This window comes from Rattus norvegicus, chromosome 1 (genome assembly GCF_021556685.1).
Source record: "Rattus norvegicus strain SHRSP/BbbUtx chromosome 1, alternate assembly SHRSP_T2T, whole genome shotgun sequence".
NCBI lineage: Eukaryota > Metazoa > Chordata > Mammalia > Rodentia > Muridae > Rattus > Rattus norvegicus.
The window spans coordinates 37,995,538-38,019,491 of NC_141534.1; the positions used below are offsets into that span (position 1 = coordinate 37,995,538).

The window sequence follows — 23,954 nt, forward strand, 5'->3', positions numbered from 1 at the left end:
TCTCTATAAAGAATTGAGTAAGAATTTTGATGGGGATGGAATTGAATCTGTAGATTGCTTTTGGCAAAATGGCCATCTTTACTATATTAATCCTGCCAATCCATGAGCATGGAAGATCTTTTCATCTTCTGAGATATTCCTCAATTTCTTTCTTCAGAGATTTGAAGTACTTGTCATACAGATCTTTCACTTGCTTGGTTTAAGTTACACCAAGATATTTTATATTATTTGGGACTATTGTGGAGGGTGTCGTTTCCCTAATTTCTTTCTCAGCCTGTTTATCCTTTGAGTAGAGGAAGGCTTTTATTTGAGTTAAATTTTTTACCCTGACACTATGCTGAAGTTGTTTATCAGGTTAAGTAGTTCTCTAATGGAACTTTTGGGATCACTCAGTACACTATCATGTCATCTGCAAATAGGGATAATTTGATTTCTTCCCTTCCAATTTGTATCCCTTTGACTTGTTTCATTGTCTGATTGTTCTGATAGGACTTTGAGTACTATATTAAATAGGTAGGGAGAGTGTGGTCACCCTTGTCTAGTCCCTGATTTTAGTTTGATAGCTTCAAGTTTCTCTCCATTTAATTTGATGTTGCCTACTCATTTGCTGTATATTTCTTTTACTATGTTTAGATAAGGGCCTTGATTTCCTGATCTTTCGAGGATTTTATCACGAAGGGGTGTTGAATTTTGTCAAATGCTTTTTCAGTAACTAATGTAATGATCATGTGGTTCCTATCTTTGAGTTTGTTTATATAGTGGATTACAATGATGGATTTTCATACATTAAACCATCCGTGCATACCTGTGATGAATCCTACTTGAGCTTGATGGATGATTGTTTTGATGTGTTTTTGGATTCGGGTTGCAAGAATTTTACTGAGTATTTCTGCGTCAATATTCATAAGGGATATTGGTCTGAAGTTCTCTTTCTTTGTTGAGTCTTTGTGTTTAGGTATAAGAGTAATTGTGGCTTCATAATATGAATTTGGTAGTGCTCCTTTTTTTTTTCCTATTTTGTGGAATAGTTTAGACAGTATTAATATGAGGTCTTCAATGAAGGTCTAATAGAATTATGCTCTAAACCCATCTGGTTCTGGGCTCTTTTTGGTTGGAAGACTTTTAATAATTGCTTCTATTTCTTTAGTAGTTATGGGGTTGTTTACATGGTTTATTTGTTTTTGATTTAACATTGGTACCTTTTATCTGTTAGAAAATTGTCCATTTCCTCCATATTTTCCAGGTTTTTTTTTTAATATAGGCCTTTGTGGTAGGATCTGATGCTTTTTTAATTTTCTTCAGATTCTGTTGTTATGTCTCTCTTTTCATTTCTGATTTTGCTAATTTGGATATGCTCTCTGAGACCTCTAATTAGTCTGGCTAAGTGCTTATCTATCTAGTTGATTTTTTTCAAAGAACCAGCTCCTGGTTTTTTTTTGTTTTTTTTTTTTTTTGGTTCTTTTTTTCAAAGCTGGGGACCGAACCCAGGGCCTTGCGCTTCCTAGGTAAGGGCTCTACCACTGAGCTAAATCCCCAGCCCCAGCTCCTGGTTTTGTTGATTCTTTGTATATTCCTCTTTGTTACTTCTTGGTTGAATTCAGCCCTGAGTTTGATTATTTCATGCCTTCTAATCCTCTTGGGTTTATTTATTTCTTTTTCTTCTAGAGCATTTAGGTGTGCTGTCAAGCTGCTGTCACATACTCTCTCCTGTTTCCTTTTGCAGGCACTCAGAGCTATGAATATTCCTCCTAGAACTGCTTTCATTGAGTCTCATGATTTTGGGAATGTTGTATCTTCATTTTCATTAAATTCCAAGTAGTCTTTAATTTCTTTCTTTCTTTCTTCCCTGACCAAGTTGTAATTGAGTAGAGCATTTTCGACTTCCATGTGTATGTTGGCCTCCTGTCATGGTTGTTATAGAAGTCCAGTGTTAGTCCGTGGTGATCTGATAGGATGTGAGGGATTTTTTTCTATCATCCTGTGTCTGTTGAAGCCTGTTTTGTGACCCATTATATGGTCAATTTTTGAGAAATTCTTTTTGTTTAGGAATGAATGTTCTATAAATATCTGTTAAATCCACTTGGTTCATAACTTTTGTGAGTTTCTCTATGTCTCTGTTTAATTTCTGCTTCCATGGTCTGTTCATTGATGAGAGTGGGGTGTTGAAACCTCCTGTTATTACTGTGTGAGATGCAATGTGTGCTTTGAGCTTTAGTAAGCTTTCTTCATGAATGTAGGTGCCTCTGCATTTGGAGCATAGATATTTAGGATTGAGAGTTCATCTAGGTGGATTTTTTCTTTTGATGAATATGAAGTGTCCTTCCTTATCTTTTTTAATGACTCTGTTGAAAATCCATTTTGTTGGATATTAGAATGGCAAATCCAGGTTGTTTCTTTGGATCATTGCTTCTTAGACACTCTAAGGTAGTATTGGTCTTTGTCTCTGAGGTGTGATTCCTGCATGCAGCAAAATGCTGGGTCCTCTTTACGTATTCAGTCTGTTAGTCTATGTCTTTTTATTGGGGAATTGAATCCGTTGATATTGAGAGATATTGAGGAATAGTGATTGTTACTTCCTGTTCTTTTTGTTGTTAGAGATGGAATTACGTTTGTTTGTCTCTCTTTTTGTTTTCATTGCAAAGAAATTATATTCTTGCTTTCTGTACAGTGTACTTACTCTCCTTGTGTTGTAGTTTTCTGTCTATTATCCTTTGTAGGGCTGGATTTGTAGAAATATATTGTGTAAATTTGTTTTTTTCATGGAATATCTTGGTTTCTCCATCTTTGTTAACTGAGAGTTTTGCTGGATACAGACAGTATCTTGGGCTGGCATTTTTGTTTTCTTAACTTCTGTATGACATCTTTCCAGGATCTTCTGGTTTTCAAAGTATCTACTGAGAAGTCTGGTGTAATTCTTATATGTCTGCCTTTATATGTCTCTTGACCTTTTACCCTTAGTGATTTTAACATTCTTTGTTTCGTGCATTTGCTGTTTTAACTATTATGTCACAGGAGGAATTTCTCTTCTGGTCCAATCTATTTGATATTCTGTAGGCTTCTTGCATGTTTATGGGCATCACTTTCTTTAGGTTAGGGAGGTTTTCTTCTATAGTTCTGTTGAATATATTTACTGGCCCTTTAAGTTGGGAGTCTTCACTTTTTTTCTATATCTATTATCCTTAGGTTTCATCTTCTCATTGTGTCCTGGATTTCCTGCATGCTTTGGGCTAGGAGCTTTTTGCCTTTTACATTATCTTTGACAGTTTTGTTGATGTTTTCTATTGTATCTTCTGCCCCTGAGAGTCTCTCTTCTATTTCTTGAATTCTGTTGGTGATGCTTGTATCTATAGTTCCTTGTCTCTTCCTTAGGTTTTCTATATCCAGTGTTGTCTCCCTTTGTGCTTTCCCTGTTGTTTCTAATTCCATTTTCAATTCCTTCACCTGTTTGGTGGTATTTTCCTGTAATTGTTTCAGTGATTTTTGTGTCTCCTCTCTAAAATCTTCTACTTGTTTCCATGTGCTTTCTGTATTTCTCTAAGGGAGTTCTTTATGTCTTTCTTCAAGTCCTCCATCACTATCAAAAAATGTGATTTTGTAGAACTAGAGTTTTTAAAAGGTTACTCATTGTCAGAGTCCGGATGTGCAGGGCCAGACGTACCTGAGGGAGAGCCAGAGATAGGACTTGCTGGACCAGCTATCAGCCCCAAGGACACTGACCATCCATAGCCACCCCCTCCCCTTCCTTCACTCCCCAGAAGTGAGTCACCCCCCTGAGTGAGATGAGCCACCATACCCGCACTGCTGAGCTGCTAGATAGCACGTACTCCTTGCTGATGTAATTTTGCGCCGAAAGTAACTGTGCACCATTTGAATTCACCAATTATGTGTAACCTCGAGAATGCCCCTAACCTCCCCTATATAAACTCCCGAGTTTGGAGGCTCGGTGTCGATTCCTCTGTCTCCGGTGTGAGATATGTATCGACCCGGGATCCCGCTAATAGGGATCTCGTTAATAAAAGCTACCTCCTGCTGTTACATCAAGACCAGCTACTCGTGATTCCTGGGGGCACCCCACCCTGCGATTGGAGCGAGAGACGCGGCTCCCCGTTTAGGGGTACGCTTTTTCATTTGGAGGTCCCACCGAGATCGGAGCCTGACCCCCTGGAATCCCGAATGCCACTTGGAGGTACGTAGGTGTGAGTGCTAGAAAGCGGCCGCTGAGAGTGTGTGTGCATGTGGGTGTGTGTTGCACGCTGTAAATCGGGTTTTTCGGTACTGTTTTAAAGTTTGAGAGTGCATGAGGGTGGAAGAGGTTTCCTCACCCGAGAGTGCACTTAAGATTAGCTTGAGAGTGCATGAGGGTGGAAGTTCCCCACCCGAGAGTGCACTCAGGTTGAGAGTGCATGAGGGTGGAAGAGGTTTCCCCACCCAAGAGTGCACTTGGGTAGAAGAGTATTCCTACCCACTACAGACTAAGCAGAAGGGGGACGCCCCGACTCCGCACCCTCTGGGAGACGTTCCACATGCCGAATTTTGTCGGGAGGACCCGGCAACTGACAGTCAAAAAGATCTGACCGTGGCTTGACTTCGGAGGTCGCGTTCGGCTGCCTATTTAAGTATAGGCATGGACAAGTGTACTTCGATGTGTTAGTGTCTATTGTCTGTATTCTGTTTCTGTGTTTGGTATCCCAGAAGCAGCTAAGGTTAAGCTGCAGTTTGGGCCAGGTACTGAAGGTACCAGGCATCTGTGGAAATTGGTTATAGGATGCTTTGTCTTGGTCTTGTTTATCTGGATTGTTTTCTGTGATATTGTCCAGTGTCTTTTAGACTTTTGTTTCGTGTTTGAATTTGGACTGATGACCGTGTTTAAAATCTTTGACCGACGACTGTGTTTGAAATCATGAAACTGTTTGCTCTGTTCGCCGAAGAGTTTTACTTGGTCCCCTTAATGCTTAGTGAGTAAGGAACTTAATTTTGTGGACCCCGCTCTAGTGGCGGTGTGTTGGTTGATAGCCAAAGTTAATTTTTAAAGTATAGTGTTTTATGTGTGCTTGTGCTCACAGCCAGCTGTGATAAGCTGGAGAAAGATTTAAATTTTGCTTGGGAGTAAAGAACCTTAAAGGGACAGGCTACATTAGAAATGCTACAGGAGGAACTATCTGAAAAGGCTGAGAGCAAGGTGGAAGAGGACTATAAGGAAAACAAGAACAAGAAAGGAATTTCTGACATTTGCTCACAGAAGGAGAGCACTCATTAAGAGAAGTTCTTTAAGGAAGCCTGCCTTATCTGCAGGCCTTATTCCAAGGGAGGAGTCAGTCTACAGCACTAAATTACTTTTCTCCTTGGTCATCATTAACATGGAGAGTACCTTTGATCCTATTCCCACAGCAGCCAGTTCCTGCCCCTATGGTCAAAATGCCCCAGGTTGGGGGACAAAAAGAGCCCCTAAAATAGTTTCAAAGAATCTACAACAAGCTGTAAAGAACTTTGTTTTGTTTTGCCAGTCAAAATTTAGAATTCAGGCTTTGGTGGTGGCCAAGGTCAGGATTAATGTTTTCTTTTCCATGGGCCTTTTAAACGCAGTGAGACAGTTTGATAAAAGGGCTGTTACTGAGGTCCTGATAGCCCCAGGTGAACTGGTTACGATTCTTTTGTCAGCCACCTGGCATCTAGCAACCAGGTTCTAACCATCTCTCCATCCTTTTGTTATTAGTTGTTACTGAAAGCCTAATGTCATTTGGAGGCAGGTTCTCTTGAGAGGCAAAGCCATGGAGCTGACACTGAATAGTGATACTCCTTAAGGGAAAATCTAAGTCTAGAGAGATAGTCGATAACAGATCGGCTGCCTCTCTGCTCGCCTTTCCGTTTCATAGACAAAGCTTGTGCTTATTTGTACAATGGCCTTTTTGTCCAAGAAAGTCCTCCTGGTTTAGCTGTGTGACTAAATGCTGTTTGCCCTCTTCGGTAGACCTCTATTCTCAAGATTCTCTTGTTTTCTCAGCATCCCATTTGAGATGCTTGTTAGTAACTGTTACAGGTCTTCTTTACCACTGAGCAAAGACAGAATCCTACTGGAGGCCAGAAAGAAGGTTCCAGACACGGATGGAAGGCCCTCACTTCTGCCTGTTGGATTCAATACGCTTAAGATAGGGAGTGCCAGGTCTGCCGCCAGGCTCCAAGGGTGGGTCTCTGAGGGTCTGGAAAGTGCCCCACCAATGTGGCTAAGATAACGAAAGGATATAAAGAGAAAGTTACAGAAATTTAAAGAGTTAAGTTTCTGAGAGTTAGTATAAGTTACAGAGAAAGTAAGGTTGAAAAAGAGGTAAAAAGAGCAGGAAGCTAGGGAAGAAAAGAGACAAAAAGAAGAGGAAGTTAGAGAGCTAAAGACATAAAAGACAAGAGAGGGACATATACTGGCCACAGTAGTTAGGGAACCTAGGAAGATAGTACCTGGCAACAGAAGAGAATTCCTGGCTAAAGATCAGTGTGCCTAATGCAAAGCAAAAGGACACTGGGTCAGGGACTGCCCAAGAAAGAACAAGAGGGGCCACTGGAGAGCTTCTTAGTCCTAGAGTGCTGGCTATGTACAGAGATAGAAGGGAAGTGTAGATACAGGGACCCAATGCTCTGTGAGCCTATCCCCCCCCCCCAGTGGGCCAATATCCAAAGACCTTGAGTGCAAGGGGCTACTGGCAACGAACAATACTATGGACTGCCCGAAGAACAGTGGACCTTGGTGTGGGCCGGGTAACCCACTAGTTCATAGTCATCCCTGACTGCCCCTGTCCCTTGCTCATGAGAAAATTGCTCTCCAAAATGGCTTGTATGGGCTAAAATGGCTGGGTGAGGCCATGTGTATGGATATCTACAGACTGTGTATGTGGAGCTTAAGACCTGTCTCAGTGCACCAGTACCTGAGGCTAGGAGATGTGTGACTTAGTCCTGTTCTGCCTGGAACACATCACTCCTGCCAGCCGGACACTAACAATTATCACCCAATCCAGGACTTAAACTGTGGTAGAGTGGCTGATGTTTTGCCTTTGAATAGAGTGTCCCAAAAGATGGGACCACTGGTCAGCTGCCATGGACTAGATTCTCCACCGGTTGGGGACAATCTGGTTACTTTGCTGCCCAATCCGGACCTGGAGCCACCACAGCATGAGTATCAAGTATTGGCGGAAGCCCATGGGTGGAGGAAAGACCTCTGTGACTGGCTGATTGACCCCTGCTGAAAGCCAAGGACCTTGTCCACAGATGGGAACAGTTCTCTTCATGAATGAAGGTCAGAGACAAGTGGGTGCTGCCATGTTGGACAACATGATGTCATCTGGGATGGCTGAACTTCTACCCCCCCAGCACATCAGCACTTCAGATGCCTTTACCATCTCTTGGATGCCCTGGTAAAGCCAACAACTGCAAGAGACAGCCTCGATAGTCATCAAGAAGATACTGGAAGAAATCTTCCCCAGTCTGGAGTGCCCAAGGTAATCTGGTCAGACAATGGCCCTACTTTCGTTGCCAAGGTAAGCCAGGGTATGGCTAAGTATTTAGAGGTCGATTGAAAATTACATTGTATCTACAGACCTCAAAGTTCAGGACAGGTAGAGTAAATAAATAAAATTTTAAAAGAGACCCTGACCAAATTAAATTGACCATGGAGACTGGTGCAGACTGGGTGACACTCCTTACCTCTTGCTCTCTTCAGAGCAAGAAATACCCCTTCCAGATTCACCCTTACCCCCTCTGAGATCTTATATGGGGCCTCAGCTCCCCTGACTGTATTAGATGATGTTACTGCACCAACATGTCATAGTGCCATAGTAATAATAATTTGTGTGTCAGGCTAAAAGACCTACAGGTGATACAGAAAGAAATCTGCTCACAGCTGACAGCAGCCTATGCCCCGGAGACCCCTGAGACATCCCATCAGTTCCAGGTTGGAGACTGCAGCTACACTGAGCCCAGACACGCAAGCCTCGCTGGAAAGGACTGTACCTGGTACTGCTGACCACCCTGACAGCTGTCAATTCTCAGCCCTCACCAGCCGTGTACTAGCTGTTGGGGCTGAGAGCTGGGACCTAGAGGTAAATTTAGTCATGTTTGTCCTGAGTTCTATCAAGATAGGTGTGGGATATGCTTGATTTCCATTACAAATGATATAACATTACATACGTTAGTACTGCTAATACTTCTTGAGACTGTGCCTCAGGGATCACAGTCTGTATAAGCTTAGAAGTTCTAAAAGCTAGTCATGACCTTGATGGATAGGCTTGCATAGTGTCCAGATTAGAATCCTCATGTTAAAACAACAATACCAAGCTATTTATGCTAGATGAAGCTGAGTTCTCCATGTAGTTCTAAGATTAGAACTATTCACAAAAAAAGAAGAAGGGAATGCAGAACTAGAGTTTTAAAAAGGTTACTCATTGTCAGAGTCCGGATGTGCAGGGCCGGACGTACCTGAGGGAGAGCCAGAGATAGGACTTGCTGGACCAGCTATCAGCCCCAAGGACACTGACAATCGGTAGCCACCGCCTCCCCTTCCTTCACTCCCCAGAAGTGAGTCACCCCCCTGAGTGAGATGAGCCACCATACCCGCACTGCTGAGCTGCTAGATAGCACGTACTCCTTGCTGATGTAATTTCACGCCGAAAGTAACTATGCACCATTTGAATTCACCAATCATGTGTAACCTCGAGAATGCCCCTAACCTCCCCTATATAAACTCCCGAGTTTGGAGGCTCGGGGTCGATTCCTCTGTCTCCCGTGTGAGATATGTATCGACCCGGGATCCCGCTAATAGGGATCTCGTTAATAAAAGCTACCTCCTGCTGTTACATCAAACTGGCTACATGTGATTCCTGGGGGCACCCCACCCCGCGATTGGAGCGAGAGACGCGGCTCCCCGTTTTGTGGTACGCTCTTTCAAAAGAATGATGTTGTAAGATGTGGACAACAGACACATAAACACTGGAGATGGACTTTGAGGTTTCAAAATTTAGCCCATGCCCAGTGGCTCATTCTTTAATCCTGTTGTGTGCTAATGCAGATATAGAACTCATGGTAACTTCTTCAGCATGATTTCTACCTCAAAGCCAATCACACCATGATAATAATACCTGATTAAAATTCTGAACCTACAAACACACCTCAGAGACAAAGACAGACACTACCTCATAGTGAAATGCTGGAAAACAACTTTCCAAGCAAATGGTCAGATGAAGCAAGTTGGAGTAGCCATCCAAATATCAAATAAAATCAATTTTCAACTAAAAGTCATCAAAAAAGATAAGGAAGGACACTTCATATTCATCAAAGGAAAAATCAACCAAGAGGAACTCTCAATCCTAAATATCTATGCCCCAAATACAAGGGCACCTACATACGTAAAAGAAACCTTACTAAAGCTCAAAACACACATTGAACCTCACACAATAATAGTAGGAGATTTCAACACCCCACTCTCGTCAATGGACAGATCATGGAAACAGAAATTAAACAGAGACATAGACAGACTAAGAGAAGTCAAGAGCCAAATGGACTTAACGGATATTTATAGAACATTCTATCCTAAAGCAAAAGGATATAACTTCTTCTCAGCTCCTCATGGTACTTTCTCCAAAATTGACCATATAATTGGTGAAACAACGGGCCTCAACAGGTACAGAAAGATAGAAATAATCCCATGCGTGCTATCAGACCACCACAGCCTAAAACTGGTCGTCAATAACAATAAGGGAAGAATGCCCACATACAAGTGGAAATTGAACAACGCTCTACTCAATGATAACCTAGTCAAGGAAGAAATAAAGAAAGAAATTAAAAACTTTTTAGAATTTAATGAAAATGAAGGTACAACATACCCAAACTTATGGGACACAATGAAAGCTGTGGTAAGAGGAAAACTCATAGCGCTGTGTGCCTGAAGAAAGAAACAGGAAAGAGCATATGTCAGCAGCTTGACAGCACACCTAAAAGCTCTAGAGCAAAAAGAAGGAAATACAACCAGGAGGAGTAGAAGGCAGGAAATAATCAAACTCAGAGCTGAAATCAACCAAGTCGAAACAAAAAGGACCATAGAAAGAATCAACAGAACCAAAAGTTGGTTCTTTGAAAAATCAACAAGATAGAGAAACCCTTAGCCAGACTAACAGGAGAACACAGAGAGTGTTTCCAAATTAACAAAATCAGAAATGAAAAGGGAGACATAACTACAGATTCAGAGGAAATTCAAAAAATCATCAGATCTTACTATAAAAGCCTATATTCAACAAATCTTGAAAATCTACAGGAAATGGACAATTTCCTAGACAAATATCAGGTACCAAAGTTAAATCAGGAACAGATAAACCAGTTAAACAACCCCATAACTCCTAAGGAAATAGAAACAGTCATTAAAGGTCTCCCAACCAAAAAGATCCCAGGTCCAGACGGGTTTAGTGCAGAATTCTATCAAACCTTCATAGAAGACCTCATACCAATATTATCCAAACTATTCCACAAAATTGAAACAGATGGGTCACTCCCGAATTCCTTCTATGAAGCCACAATTACTCTTATACCTAAAGCACACAAAGACACAACAAAGAAAGAGAACTTCAGACCAATTTCCCTTATGAATATCGACGCAAAAATACTCAATAAAATTCTGGCAAACCGAATCCAAGAGCACATCAAAACAATCATCCACCATGATCAAGTAGGCTTCATCCCAGGCATGCAGGGATGGTTTAATATACGGAAAACCATCAACGTGATCCATTATATAAACAAACTGAAAGAACAGAACCACATGATCATTTCATTAGATGCTGAGAAAGCATTTGACAAAATTCAACACCCCTTCATGATAAAAGTCCTGGAAAGAATAGGAATTCAAGGCCCATACGTAAACATGGTAAAAGCCATATATAGCAAACCAGTTGCTAACATTAAACTAAATGGAGAGAGGCTTGAAACAATCCCACTAAAATCAGGGACTAGACAAGGCTGCCCACTCTCTCCCTACTTATTCAATATAGTTCTTGAAGTTCTAGCCAGAGCAATCAGACAACAAAAGGAGGTCAAGGGGATACATATCGGAAAGGAGGAGGTCAAAATATCACTATTTGCAGATGATATGATAGTTTATTTAAGTGATCCCAAAAGTTCCACTACAGAACTACTAAAGCTGATAGACAACTTCAGCAAAGTGGCTGGGTATAGAATTGACTCGAATAAATCAGTAGACTTCCTCTACACAAAAGAGAAACAAGCCGAGAGAGAAATTAGGGAAACGACACCCTTCATAATAAACCCAAATAATATAAAGTACCTCGGTGTGACTTTAACCAAGCAAGTAAAAGATCTGTACAATAAGAACTTCAAGACACTGAGGAAAGAAACTGAAGAAGACCTCAGAAGATGGAAAGATCTCCCATGCTCATGGATTGGCAGGATTAATATAGTAAAAATGGCCATTTTACCAAGAGCGATCTGCAGATTCAATGCAATCCCCATCAAAATACCAATCCAATTCTTCAAAGAGTTAGACAGAACAATTTGCAAATTCATCTGGAATAACAAAAAACCCAGGATAGCTAGAACTATCCTCAGCAATGGAGGGACTACAGGGGGAATCACTATCCCTGAGCTCAAGCAGTATTACAGAGCAATAGGGATAAAAACTGCATGGTATTGGTACAGAGACAGACAGATAGACCAATGCAATAGAATTGAAGACCCAGAAATGAACCCACACACCTATGGTCGCTTGATTTTTGACAAGGGAGCCAGGGCCATCCAATGGAAAGAAAATAGCATTTTCAGCAAATGGTGCTGGTTCAACTGGAGGTCCATATGTAGAAGGGTGCAGATTGATCCATGCTTATCACCCTGTACAAAGCTTAAGTCCGGGTGGATCGAGGACCTCCACATCAAACCTGATACACTCAAACTAATAGAAGAAAAACTACGGAAGAATCTGGAACACATGGGCACTGGAAAAAATTTCCTGAACAAAACACCAATGCCTTATGCTCTAAGATCAAGAATCGACAAATGGGATCTCATAAAACTACAAAGCTTCTGTAAGGCAAAGGACACTGTGGTTAGGACAAATTGGCAACCAACAGATTGGGAAAAGATCTTTACCAATCCTACAACAGATAGAGGCCTTATATCCAAAATATACAAAGAACTCAAGAAGTTAGACCGCAGGGAGACAAATAACCCTATTAAAAAATGGGGGTCAGAGCTAACCAAAGAATTCACAGCTGAGTAATGCCGAATGGCTGAGAAACACCTAAAGAAATGTTCAACATCTTTAGTCATAAGGGAAATGCAAATCAAAACAACCCTGAAATTTCACCTCACACCAGTGAGAATGGCTAAGATCAAAAACTCAGGTGACAGCAGATGCTGGCGAGGATGCGGAGAAAGAGGAATACTCCTCCATTGTTGGTGGGATTGCAGACTGGTACAACCATTCTGGAAATCAGTCTGGAGGTTCCTCAGAAAATTGGACATTGAACTGCCTGAGGATCCAGCTATACCTCTCTTGGGCATATACCCAAAGGATGCCCCAACATATAAAAAAGACGCGTGCTCCACTATGTTCATTGCAGCCTTATTTATAATAGCCAGAAGCTGGAGGGAACCCAGATGCCCTTCAGCAGAGGAATGGATGCAGAAAATGTGGTACATCTACACAATGGAATATTACTCAGCTATCAAAAACAACGAGTTTATGAAATTCGTAGGCAGATGGTTGGAACTGGAAAATATCATCCTGAGTGAGCTAACCCAATCACAGAAAGACATACATGGTATGCACTCATTGATAAGTGGGTATTAGCCCAAATGCTTGAATTACCCTAGATGCCTAGAACAAATGAAACTCAATACGGATGATCAAAATGTGAATGCTTCACTCCTTCTTTAAAAGGGGAACAAGAATACCCTTGGCAGGGAAGAGAGAGGCAAAGATTAAAACAGAGACTGAAGGAACACCCATTCAGAGCCTGCCCCACATGTGGCCCATACATATACAGCCACCCAATTAGACAAGATGGATGAAGCAATGAAGTGCAGACCGACAGGAGCCGGATGTAGATCGCTCCTGAGAGACGCAGCCAGAATACAGCAAATAGAGTGGTGAATGCCAGCAGCAAACCACTGAACTGAGTATAGGACCCCCGTTGAAGGAATCAGAGAAAGAACTGGAAGAGCTTGAAGGGGCTCGAGACCCCATATGTATAACAATGCCAAGCAACCAGAGCTTCCAGGGACTAAGCCACTACCTAAAGACTATACATGGACTGACCCTGGACTCTGACCTCATAGGTAGCAATGAATATCCTAGTAAGAGCACCAGTGGAAGGGGAAGCCCTGGGTCCTGCTAAGATTGAACCCCCAGTGAACTAGACTGGGGGAGGAGGGCGGCAATGGGGGGAGGGTTGGGAGGGGAACACCCATAAGGAAGGGGAGGAGGAGGGGGATGTTTGCCCGGATACTGGGAAAAGGAATAACACTCGAAATGTATATAAGAAATACTCAATTTATTAAAAAAAAAATAAAATGTAAAAAAAAAAAAAGAAATACTCAAGTTAATAAAGATGAAAAAAATGAAAAAAAAAAAAAAAAAGAAAGGACCATGGCAGACTTTTTGCTCCTCAGAGTGGCTGGTGTTTGTGTCGTCTGGCCCCTCCAGAGGGTGCCTTTGACTTAACCATTATTTGAGATATGCTCCTCTTCATCTGTCTTTGGTGAGCTCACAGAAACTTCCATCTGAATCAGTTCAGTTTTGTGGTGATCTCTTGGTGGCTGCTTGTTTTTTGTTTTGTGCGCACTTCTGTTTTTTGTCTGTTAATCTTTTGATTGCCTTTCTGTGTGACTAAATGCTATTTTCCTCTTTCAGACCTCTATTTTCTTGACTCTTTTTTTTGTTTTCTCACCATCCCACTTGGGTTGCTTGTTAGTAGCTGTTACAGGTCCTCCTTACTACCAAGGAAATGTAGAATCCCACTAGAGGCCAGAAACAATGTTCCAGACATAGATAGAAGGCCCTCACTTCTGCCTGTTGACTTCAATATGCCTGAAGGTAGGGAATGCTACAAGTCTTATACCAGCCTCGCATGGTGGGTCTTTGAGGGACTGAAAAACGCCCCACTAATTTGGCTAAAGTAAAAAAAGATATGAAGAAAAAGTTGCAAAAACTCAAAGGGTTAAGCTACGTCGCTGAGTTAGTGTAAGTTACAGAGAAAGTAAGGTTGAAGTGTGGTTCAGGGTAAAAGAAAGAAGGCAAAAAGAGCAGAAAACAAGGAGGAAAAGAGACAAAAAGAAGAGGAAGCTAAAGAGCTAAAGAACGATAAAAGACAGTATAAAAAACTTATACTGGCCACAGTAATTAGAGAGACTAGGAAGACAGTACCTGGCAACAGAAGAAAATTCCCGGCTAAAGATCAGTGTGCCTATTATAAGAAAAAAACTTCACTAGGTCAGAGACTGCCCCAAGATAGAGGAGAAGCCAACCCAATGTTTTGTACATACAGGGACCCAACACTCTGTGCTCCTACACCCCAGTTGGCCAGTGTCCATCAAAAGACCTTGGGTACAGGGGGCTACTGACAACAAACAATACTCATGGACTACCCAAAGAACCGTGGACCTTGGCATGGGCCGGGTAACCCACTAGTTCATGGTTATCCCTGATTGCCCTTGCTCATGAGTAATTTGCTCTCCAAAATGGCTTGTGTGGGCTGAAATGGCTGGGTGAGGCCATATGTATGCATATCTGCAGACTGTGTTTGTGGCGCTTAAGACCTGTCTCAGTGCACCAGTACCTGATGCTGGGAGATGTGTGGCTTAGTGCCGTTCTGCCCTTAACACACCACTTCTGCCAGCTGGGCACTAACAATTATCACCCAATCCAGTACTTAAACTATGGTCGAGTGGCTGATGTTTTGCCTTTAATGTCCCAGAGGATGGGAACACTGGTCAGCTGTCATGGAATAGATTCTCTGCCTTTTGGGGGCAATCTGGTCACCTTACTGCCCAATCCTGACCTGGAGCCACCACAGCACGAGGGTCAAGCACTGGCAGAAGCTCATGGGTGGAGAGAAGTCTTCTATGACTGACTGATCGACTCCAATGAAAGCTGAGGCTACCTTGTCTAGAGACGAGAAAACTCTTCATAAAGGTCAGAGATGAGTGGGTGCTGCCATGGCGGACAACACAAATGTCATCTGGGATAGACAAACCTCTACCCCCCAGCACATCAGAGCCACAGATGCCTTTACCATTTCTTGGACGCCCCTGATAAAGCCAGCAACTGTGAGTATTATTTATTACCGAGGACATCAGGAGGGAAAAGATCCAGTGTCATGGGGTAATAATGAGACAGATCAAGTGGCTTGAAAAATGGCTATGCAGCAGCCTATCCTAGTTAAAGGCCTGCGAGAGACAGCCACTGAGAACTGGGATTGGACTAAGTGATGGCCTCACTTAGAATGTATAACAGAAGAAAAGGTACAAATTGCTTAAAAGAGGAAGAACAATGGCACACTGGATATAAAAGCTATACTCCCCAGAGAACAAACTGAAGACTCACTTTGCCAAATACACAAATAGACTCATTTAAGAGATAAAAAGTCTATCCAAATAGTTAAAATAGATATAATAGACTTTAAGATTTAGCCAGAGAGACAGTAAAAAATATAAAATATGTCAACAAGTAAATGCTTAACAAACAAACAGGGCAAAAAGACCTAAAAAGTTTAATATAAAGTCAAAATAAGCTTCACTAAAAACATATGGTTACAAGTATCTCCTAGTGCTTGTAGATATGCTTTCAAAAATAGAAAAAAGCTTTCTCCACCAAGCAAGAGATGTCCTCGGTAGTCATCAAGAAGATACTAGAAAAAAAATTTCCCCCTGTTGGAGTGCCCAAGGTAACTGGGTCAGACAATGGCTCTGCTTTCGTTCTCAAGGTAAGGCAGGGTGTGGCCAGGTGTTTAAAGGTCGATTGGAAATTACATTATATTACAGATCAAAGTTCAGGACAGGTTCAGTTAATAAATAGAATTCTAAAAGAGACCCTGACCAAATTGACCATGGAGACTGACGCAGACTGGGTGGCACTCCTTCCCTCTTGCTCTGTTCAGAGGAAGAAATATCCCTTCCATTTTCAGTCTTACTCTCTTTGAGATCTTATATCGGGCCTCAGCTCCTCTGACTCTATTAGATGATGTTATTAAACCAACATGTAATAGTTATAATGATTTGCATGCCAGGCTAAAAGACCTACAGGTGATACAGAAAGAAATCTGGTCACAGCTGGCAGCAGCCTATGCCCCGGGGACACCTGAGACATCTCACCAGTTCCAAGTCAGAGACTCAGCTACATACAATGACACTGGGCCCAGACACTCGAGCCTCGCTGAAAAGGAACATACCTCTTGCTGCTAACCACTCTGACAGCTGTCAAGTCTCAGCCCTCACCAGCTGCGTAGCATACTAGCTGTTGGGATTGGGAGCTGGGACACTGAAATCTTCAAAAAGCTTCCTAGATCTGCACATCAAATAAGTGGATACATCAGAGACATGACTGGGAGGTTGCTGTAATGCTCACTTGAGGAGTGTGCTTTAGAATCAAAAATTTCATGTTTGTCCAGGGTTCCATCGAGATAGGTACCCCAATCATAGGTGTGGGGTAGGTTTGATTTCTATGGCAAATGATGTAACATCCCCATACTATGAAGGCATTAGGTGCATTAGTACTCCTAACACTTCTTGGGACTATGCCTCAGGGATCACAACCTGTATAAGTTTAGAAGTTCTAAAAGACAGTCATGACCTTTGTGTGTAGATTCAGATAGTGTCCAGATTGGAATCCTGATGTCAAAGACTTAGTAAGACACAAAAGAGAGTTGAGAATTACTTAGTACTATCTTAAGGCTGAGTCTAGGTGCTGCAAGGGAAGCTACAAGGACGTCTGCTATTTCCTTGCAGCACAAGGCTAATGGAAAATTCAGAACTGCCATTGATTTAGATATAGAAAGAATGAAAAAGACTTTTTGACTGACGTCCAAGGTTCCCTAAACTCCCTCTCAGAGATAGTCCTTCAGAATAAGAAAAGATTAGACCTAATAGTCCTTAAAGAAGGAGGTTTGTGTGCTACAGTAAAAGAAAAATGTTGCTTCTATATAGACCATTCAGGAGTAATTAAAGACTCCATAAGTAAACTTACAGAAAGGTTAGACAAAAGACAGAGAGAAAGAGAAGCACATCAGGGATAGTTTGAAAGCTGACTTAGTAGATCTCCTTAGATGATTACTCTGATATCTTTCTTTATGGGAACCTTCGTAATTTTGCTTCTGCTTCTGATTATAGGTCCATGTGTGCTAAATAAATTAGTTACCTACATTAGAGAAAGAATGAGTACTGTTCAGATTTTGATATTACACCAACAATATCATGCTTTAAGAGAAAAAAAACCCAATATTATAAAGATACCAAAATTTAGTTCTATGATTAGAACTAGCCAGTAGAATTGGGGAATGAAAGGTAGAAGTTTTATGGTTGCCCCCTAGAAAAAAGTTTAGAACAGAAAAAAGAAACTGGTCAGGCCCTAGTACTACAATTACACCAGTCGGTTAGACAACTCTCTCCCAAGAACTAGCTGACCATAAAGTTAGAGAAAAATCTTAGAGAACAATCTTGAGAAGCAGGAAGTTTCTCCCAGGAACTAACGGATCATAAGGTTAAACAATCTTGAGAAACAGAGAGATTCTCCTTGTGATTTTTCACTGGTATTCTCCACACTTTCCAATGATGCCATCCCTGCCCCCTTGGGTTTTGGTTTCTTCCTTTAAAGACTTCTTCTCCAAGCCTCTCGAGGTCAAACTCCTCTGCCCCTGCGTGGGATATGAGTCTCGACCCCAGTGCACTGGTTCCTATCAATAAACCTCATGTAAATTACAGCAAGGACAGTCTTACGTGAGTTCTTGGGGGGTCACGTCATCCTGAGATTTGAGTGAGGGTCTCCCCACTCCAGAGGCCTTTCAAGAGAGAGGGAAAGATATTAAATACAATTCTTAAGAAAAATAATTACCAGTTAAGGTAATAAAGCTTTCTGTGGGTTCTGCCAATCAGCACAGGCTTTTTGGGAGACAGACCTGGAATTCGACTCATCAGTCCAGTTAGAATTCAAGAGATCCTGACAGTGTTTATTACCTTCTGTTTTATTACTTCTCTTGTTTAATACTGAAGCTTCTGTCACTATTCTGAATACAGGGTACAGGGTACTAGCTTCTCTGTTCCTTCTCATCATAGCCACAATGACTAAATTTCTTCTAACTCTTCCTATCATACACCCCAACCAATGACTCTCAAGGAACCAGATGTCTTATCCTGGTTTGTGGACCTCAGATAGAGGCACTTGTCCTTGGACTCTGGAACCAAAATGAAAATACAAATGCATATATGAACTAATCTAGTAGCAATAATTAAGATCATATGAGAATTCTTTATTCACTTACATCATTTTAACATTTTAAAAGATCATTATATATGAAAGTTTTGCATTCAAAGCAAATATAAAAGTTGTTTAATAAAATGGGACTTCATAGTTTGGTTTAAATACATACACATATCAATGTGATTAGTTAGGTCAAATACGATCTGTACATACCTTGTACACATTCTCTTTTCCTAACAATGTGCTTAGCAACTGAAGATCCTACCTTCATCAGGATATTCCACTTCAAATAATGAAGTAAACTGTTCCTTCTTAAGAGTCCTATGTTGACGTTCTGTTTTAATTTAAGACATCCAGGTATGTAACTGGGAAATACAGGCTAATCTATATTTTCTTGAATGATTTGGAGTGAATATATTTTCTAATTGAACTTTCAGGGAAAAGTCCCCATTTACTATATTATGCCTATAAATTATATGGTATAATAAGATGAAACAAAGTAATACATAAGCCAAGCATGTCAATCAAGACAAAGAGCCCACCAATGTATGCCTATGTCCCGTTATCAAAAAAATCTTTGTCTTGAATAAAAATAAAAATAGCTGCAAACAATCACCAGAACTTTTGATGCCTTGCGGTTTGCAGTTACTCTTGATAGGGTATTTCTGACCTATATTGTCAGGTTGCTTTTGAATTAGGTTTCTATGCTATTTCCTTGTCTGTCCTTCAGTTCCTTCAAAAAGACATCAGGAATCTTGAATACATAGTCTAATAGGTCTATAAAGCCTTTCAAACTTCCAGCCACTTTGAGATCCATGAAAGGTGCAGATGAAGGTAATACTGGTGCTTTCAATGTCCCAATGTTCCTGGCAATTTTATAATGATCTCTTCTCAAACCTACCAATTTCACTGTTCTAAATTGTGAGGCACTTGTAGTCAGGAACAATACTCATTGATTTTGAAGTCCCAGAAAAAGTAATGCAGATATTGCTATAGAAAGGAAGGCAACAGTAGTCAATGGATGATGACTTCAATTATATGAAGAAGCAGGCTTTTACTAGACAATGATAATGATCTGAGCTACAAAACAAAAGTATCATCACTTGTATAGGATCTGAATAATTAAAAATTTGAAAGACTAGTGGAAAGAATGTAAGAATCTTTTAGTGTCTGTGAGAGATTTTAAAAAGGCCAAAGGTACAGTGAAGTGACATTCTTTATGTATTTGAAGAAAGAGTAAGAATGAGTCTAAAGTTTATAGAAGCTAAAAAAACGGAGAAGAAAACACAGCAGTGAAAGGTGTATGTGATAGCTTATTTGATCCATTTGATTGCACACACACACACACACACACACACACACACCTACCAATAGTCAACCTCAATATAAACAAATATTTTTAACACATTATATTTCTATAAACTCTGCAATCCAAAACCATAACAAATTATCTGTGGTAGTTGTGGGTAGGAGTTCCTTTCCTTGAGAAAATTAAATCATTTCCAGTCATCAGACTTTAATTTCCATTATAAAGTAAGAAAGTATACAAGCAATCGTCTAGAAATATAATTATAGGGTATAATAAATGGGCAAAGTGTATGTGGGTGTTGTGTATTAAATTATCCATTATTTGAGTATAACAGACGTTGGGAAATTGTACTACTGTTGAAGAGATTTCTCTCAAATATATTCTATTTTACAAGAAAATAATTAAACTAATGTCCAGTGAGAAGGAAAGACAGATCCAGCCATTATGCTTGACGTTTGGTTAGATCTCAGCCATGGCACATACTAGCACAACAGGTCTGATTACAAAAGTCATGCTTTTTAGATATATTCTTCCTGCTGTTAATGTGTTGGTCAGCTATTCGTTTTTGTTTGATGCATATACGTGCATATAGGTAAGTATATATGACTATAAATGACAAGGTAAAAATAAAGGGGCATAAGCTATGTTTCACAATCTATATCAGCCACTACAGATTTTGAGACAGAATCACCTGCTGAAATGGAAGCTCAATGATTTTCCTTGTATGAATAGCAAGTGAGCCCCAGGAATCTATCTATTTCCACTCTCCCTCAGTATCATGCCCAGATTTAACTGTGCAAGCTAGGTATTTGAACACAGGCTTTCATGCCTGTTTAGTAAGCTCCTTTCCCAATTAGTTATTTTCCAGTTCTATTGTTTTTATTGTTAAAATAAACTGTTTTTTTTTTCCTTGAAAGTTCATCTAAGCCTGCTTGTTGTACTGTTACTCCTCAGAAGTAACATAATGCCCTCATGAGCTGATATCAATTGACTGAGAAGCCAACTGATTGATGTCTTTTTAAGGATGGGATGCAGAAACATAAGCAGCTGAGTTGCTGAACATTCCTTTCTGTCCCTGCATCTCACCATTATAGCCACAGCACTGAGGAGTCCCATAAAGGGCATGGTCAAATAATGAACAGAAGTCAGTACTTTCTCTTTTTTCCTTTTCTAAAAAAATTGAATAGTTTATGTATTTACATTTCAAATGTTATCCCTTTTCTGGTTACCCCTTTACCATCCCTCCCTCCCCCGCTTCTGTGAGGATGCTTTCCTTCCCAACCACCCACTCCCACCTCAACACCCAGTCATTCCCCTACACTGGGGAAAAGAGCCTTCACAGGACCAAGAGCTTCTCAGTTGTTGCCATTCCATAGTATCCCATCACAGAGACAAGGGGAATTTATTTAGGATTTGGCCTGGAGACTTGTATTGTTTCACAATAACAGGAAGAACACTCATTAGAAGAGTTTGCTGTCAAGGAGGACAGTCCTCACTTCCCCCCAGGCATTATCTGCCACCTGAATGACTTTGCAAGTCATATATAGTCAGCATACATACATAAAGCTTTTGAAAACACAAGGAGATACTTCATGTGAAAATTGGCCTTGTCTCAGCTTCAATCATCTTAGAAAAAGGTAAGTTTAAGCTGTAAACTTAGAGAAACACAATTTACAAAAGTTCACTCATTTACTCATCCTTTCACTTTCTATACAAATATCATCTGACTCTGACATTTCATAGGAATCAAAGATCAAAGTTTTACATGGGTTAAGTGTATATTCCACATCAATTGTCTGATTCCGTTCTATAGCATCTATCTATGTACCTCTATCTCTATCGCTAATCTATCTATCTATCTATCTATCTATCTATCTATCTATCTATCTATCTATCTATCTATCTATCCATCCATCCATCCATCCATCCATCCATCCATCCATCTATCTATCTATCTATCTATCTATCTATCTATCTATCTATCTATCCATCTATATATATATGACAGTGTTTAATTTAGCCTGTGGATAAACCCTGCTAATTAAGGTGAAAGCCTAATTTTTGGGTGAAAGCGATCACTGAGTGGCGGCGGCTGCTGATTGTGTATTAAGTGTCGGTGTGGGGTTGATGTTTGCTCTACTGGAACAGCTTAGCTCATTCCTTCCCTTGCATTAACCGTGGTGCAGAAGCTTGGGGCGGCAGCTGCGTCAGAAAGGGCGGAGGCAGCGGAGGCAGCTGCAGTGACATGTCCAGCATGAATCCCGAATATTATTTATTTAAGTTACTTCTGATTGGCGATACTGGGGTTGGAAAGTCTTGCCTTCTCCTTAGGTTTGCAGATGTCACGTATATGGAAAGCTACATCAGCATAATTGGTGTGGATTTCAAGATACGGACTATAGAGCTAGAAGGGAAAATAATCAAGCTTCAGATATGGGACACAGCATGCCAGGAAAGATTTCGAACAATCACCTCCAGTTATTACAGAGGAAGCCATGGCATCATAGTTGTGTATGATGTGACCGACTAGGAGTCCTTCAATAACATTAAACAGTGGCTGCAGGAGATAGATCGCTATGCCAGTGAAAATGTCAACAAGTTGTTGGTAGGGAACACATGTGACCTAACAACAAAGTAGTAGACTACACAACGGCAAAGGAATTTGTAGATTCCCTTGGAATTCCATTTTTGGAAACCATTGCTAAGAACACAAAGATTGTAGAACAGTCTTTCATGACAATGGCCACGGAGATTAAAAAGCAAATGCGGGTACAACCATTCTGGAAATTAGTCTGGAGGTTCCTCAGAAAATTGGACATTGAACTGCCTGAGGATCCAGCTATACCTCTCTTGGGCATATACCCAAAAGATGCCCCAACATATAAAAAAGACACGTGCTCCATTATGTTCATCGCAGCCTTATTTATAATAGCCAGAAGCTGGAAAGAACCCAGATGCCCTTCAACAGAGGAATGGATACAGAAAATGTGGTACATCTACACAATGGAATATTACTCAGCTATCAAAAACAACGGCTTTATGAAATTCGTAGGCAAATGGTTGGAACTGGAAAATATCATCCTGAGTGAGCTAACTCAATCACAGAAAGATATACATGGTATGCACTCACTGATAAGTGGCTATTAGCCCAAATGCTTGAATTACCCTAGATGCCTAGAACAAATGAAACTCAATACGGATGATCAAAATGTGAATGCTTCACTCCTTCTTTAAAAGGGGAACAAGAATACCCTTGGCAGGGAAGAGAGAGGCAAAGATTAAAACAGAGACTGAAGGAACACCCATTCAGAGCCTGCCCCACATGTGGCCCATACATATACAGCCACCCAATTAGACAAGATGGATGAAGCAAAGAAGTGCAGACCGACAGGAGCTGGATGTAGATGGCTCCTGAGAGACACAGCTAGAATACAGCAAATACAGAGGCGAATGCCAGCAGCAAACCACTGAACTGAGAATAGGACCTCCGTTGAAGGAATCAGAGAAAGAACTGGAAGAGCTTGAAGGGGCTCGTGACTCCATATGTACAACAATGCCAAGCAACCAGAGCTTCCAGGGACTAAGCCACTACCTAAAGACTATACATGGACTGACCCTGGACTCTGACCTCATAGGTAGCAATGAATATCCTAGTAAGAGCACCAGTGGAAGGGGAAGCCCTGGGTCCTGCGAAGACTGAACCCCCCAGTGAACTAGACTGTTGGGTGGATGGCGGCAATGGGGGAAGGGTTGGGAGGGGAACACCCAGAAGGAAGGGGAGGGGGGAGGGGGATGTTTGCCCGGAAACCAAAGAATTATTAATAAGTATTAAATAAATTAAAAAAAAAAAAAAGCAAATGGGTCCTGGAGCAACAGCTGGTGGTGCGGAGAAGTCCAACGTTAAAATCCAGAGCACTCCAGTCAAGAAGTCAGGTGTAGGCTGCTGCTAAAATCTGTAACCGTCCTTTTCTCACAGCAATGGAATCTCAATCTGAACCCGAGTGAAAAAAACAATCTGGCTGAATTGTACCGTATGTAGCTGCACTACAACAGATTCTTACCGTTTTCACAAGGTCAGAGATTGTAAATGGTCAATACTGACTTTTATTTTTATTCCCTTGACTCAAGACAGCTAACTTCATTTTCAGAACTGTTTTAAACTTTGTGTGCTGGCTTATAAAATAATGT

The 23,954-nt window shown here is 41.0% G+C and overlaps 1 pseudogene; it reads left to right on the forward strand.

Annotated features, from left to right (window-relative positions):
- Nucleotides 1-22,011: 22,011 nt before the first annotated feature.
- Nucleotides 22,012-23,716, forward strand: Rab1a-ps1 (RAB1A, member RAS oncogene family, pseudogene 1; annotated as a pseudogene).
- The last annotated feature ends 238 nt before the right edge of the window (nucleotides 23,717-23,954 follow it).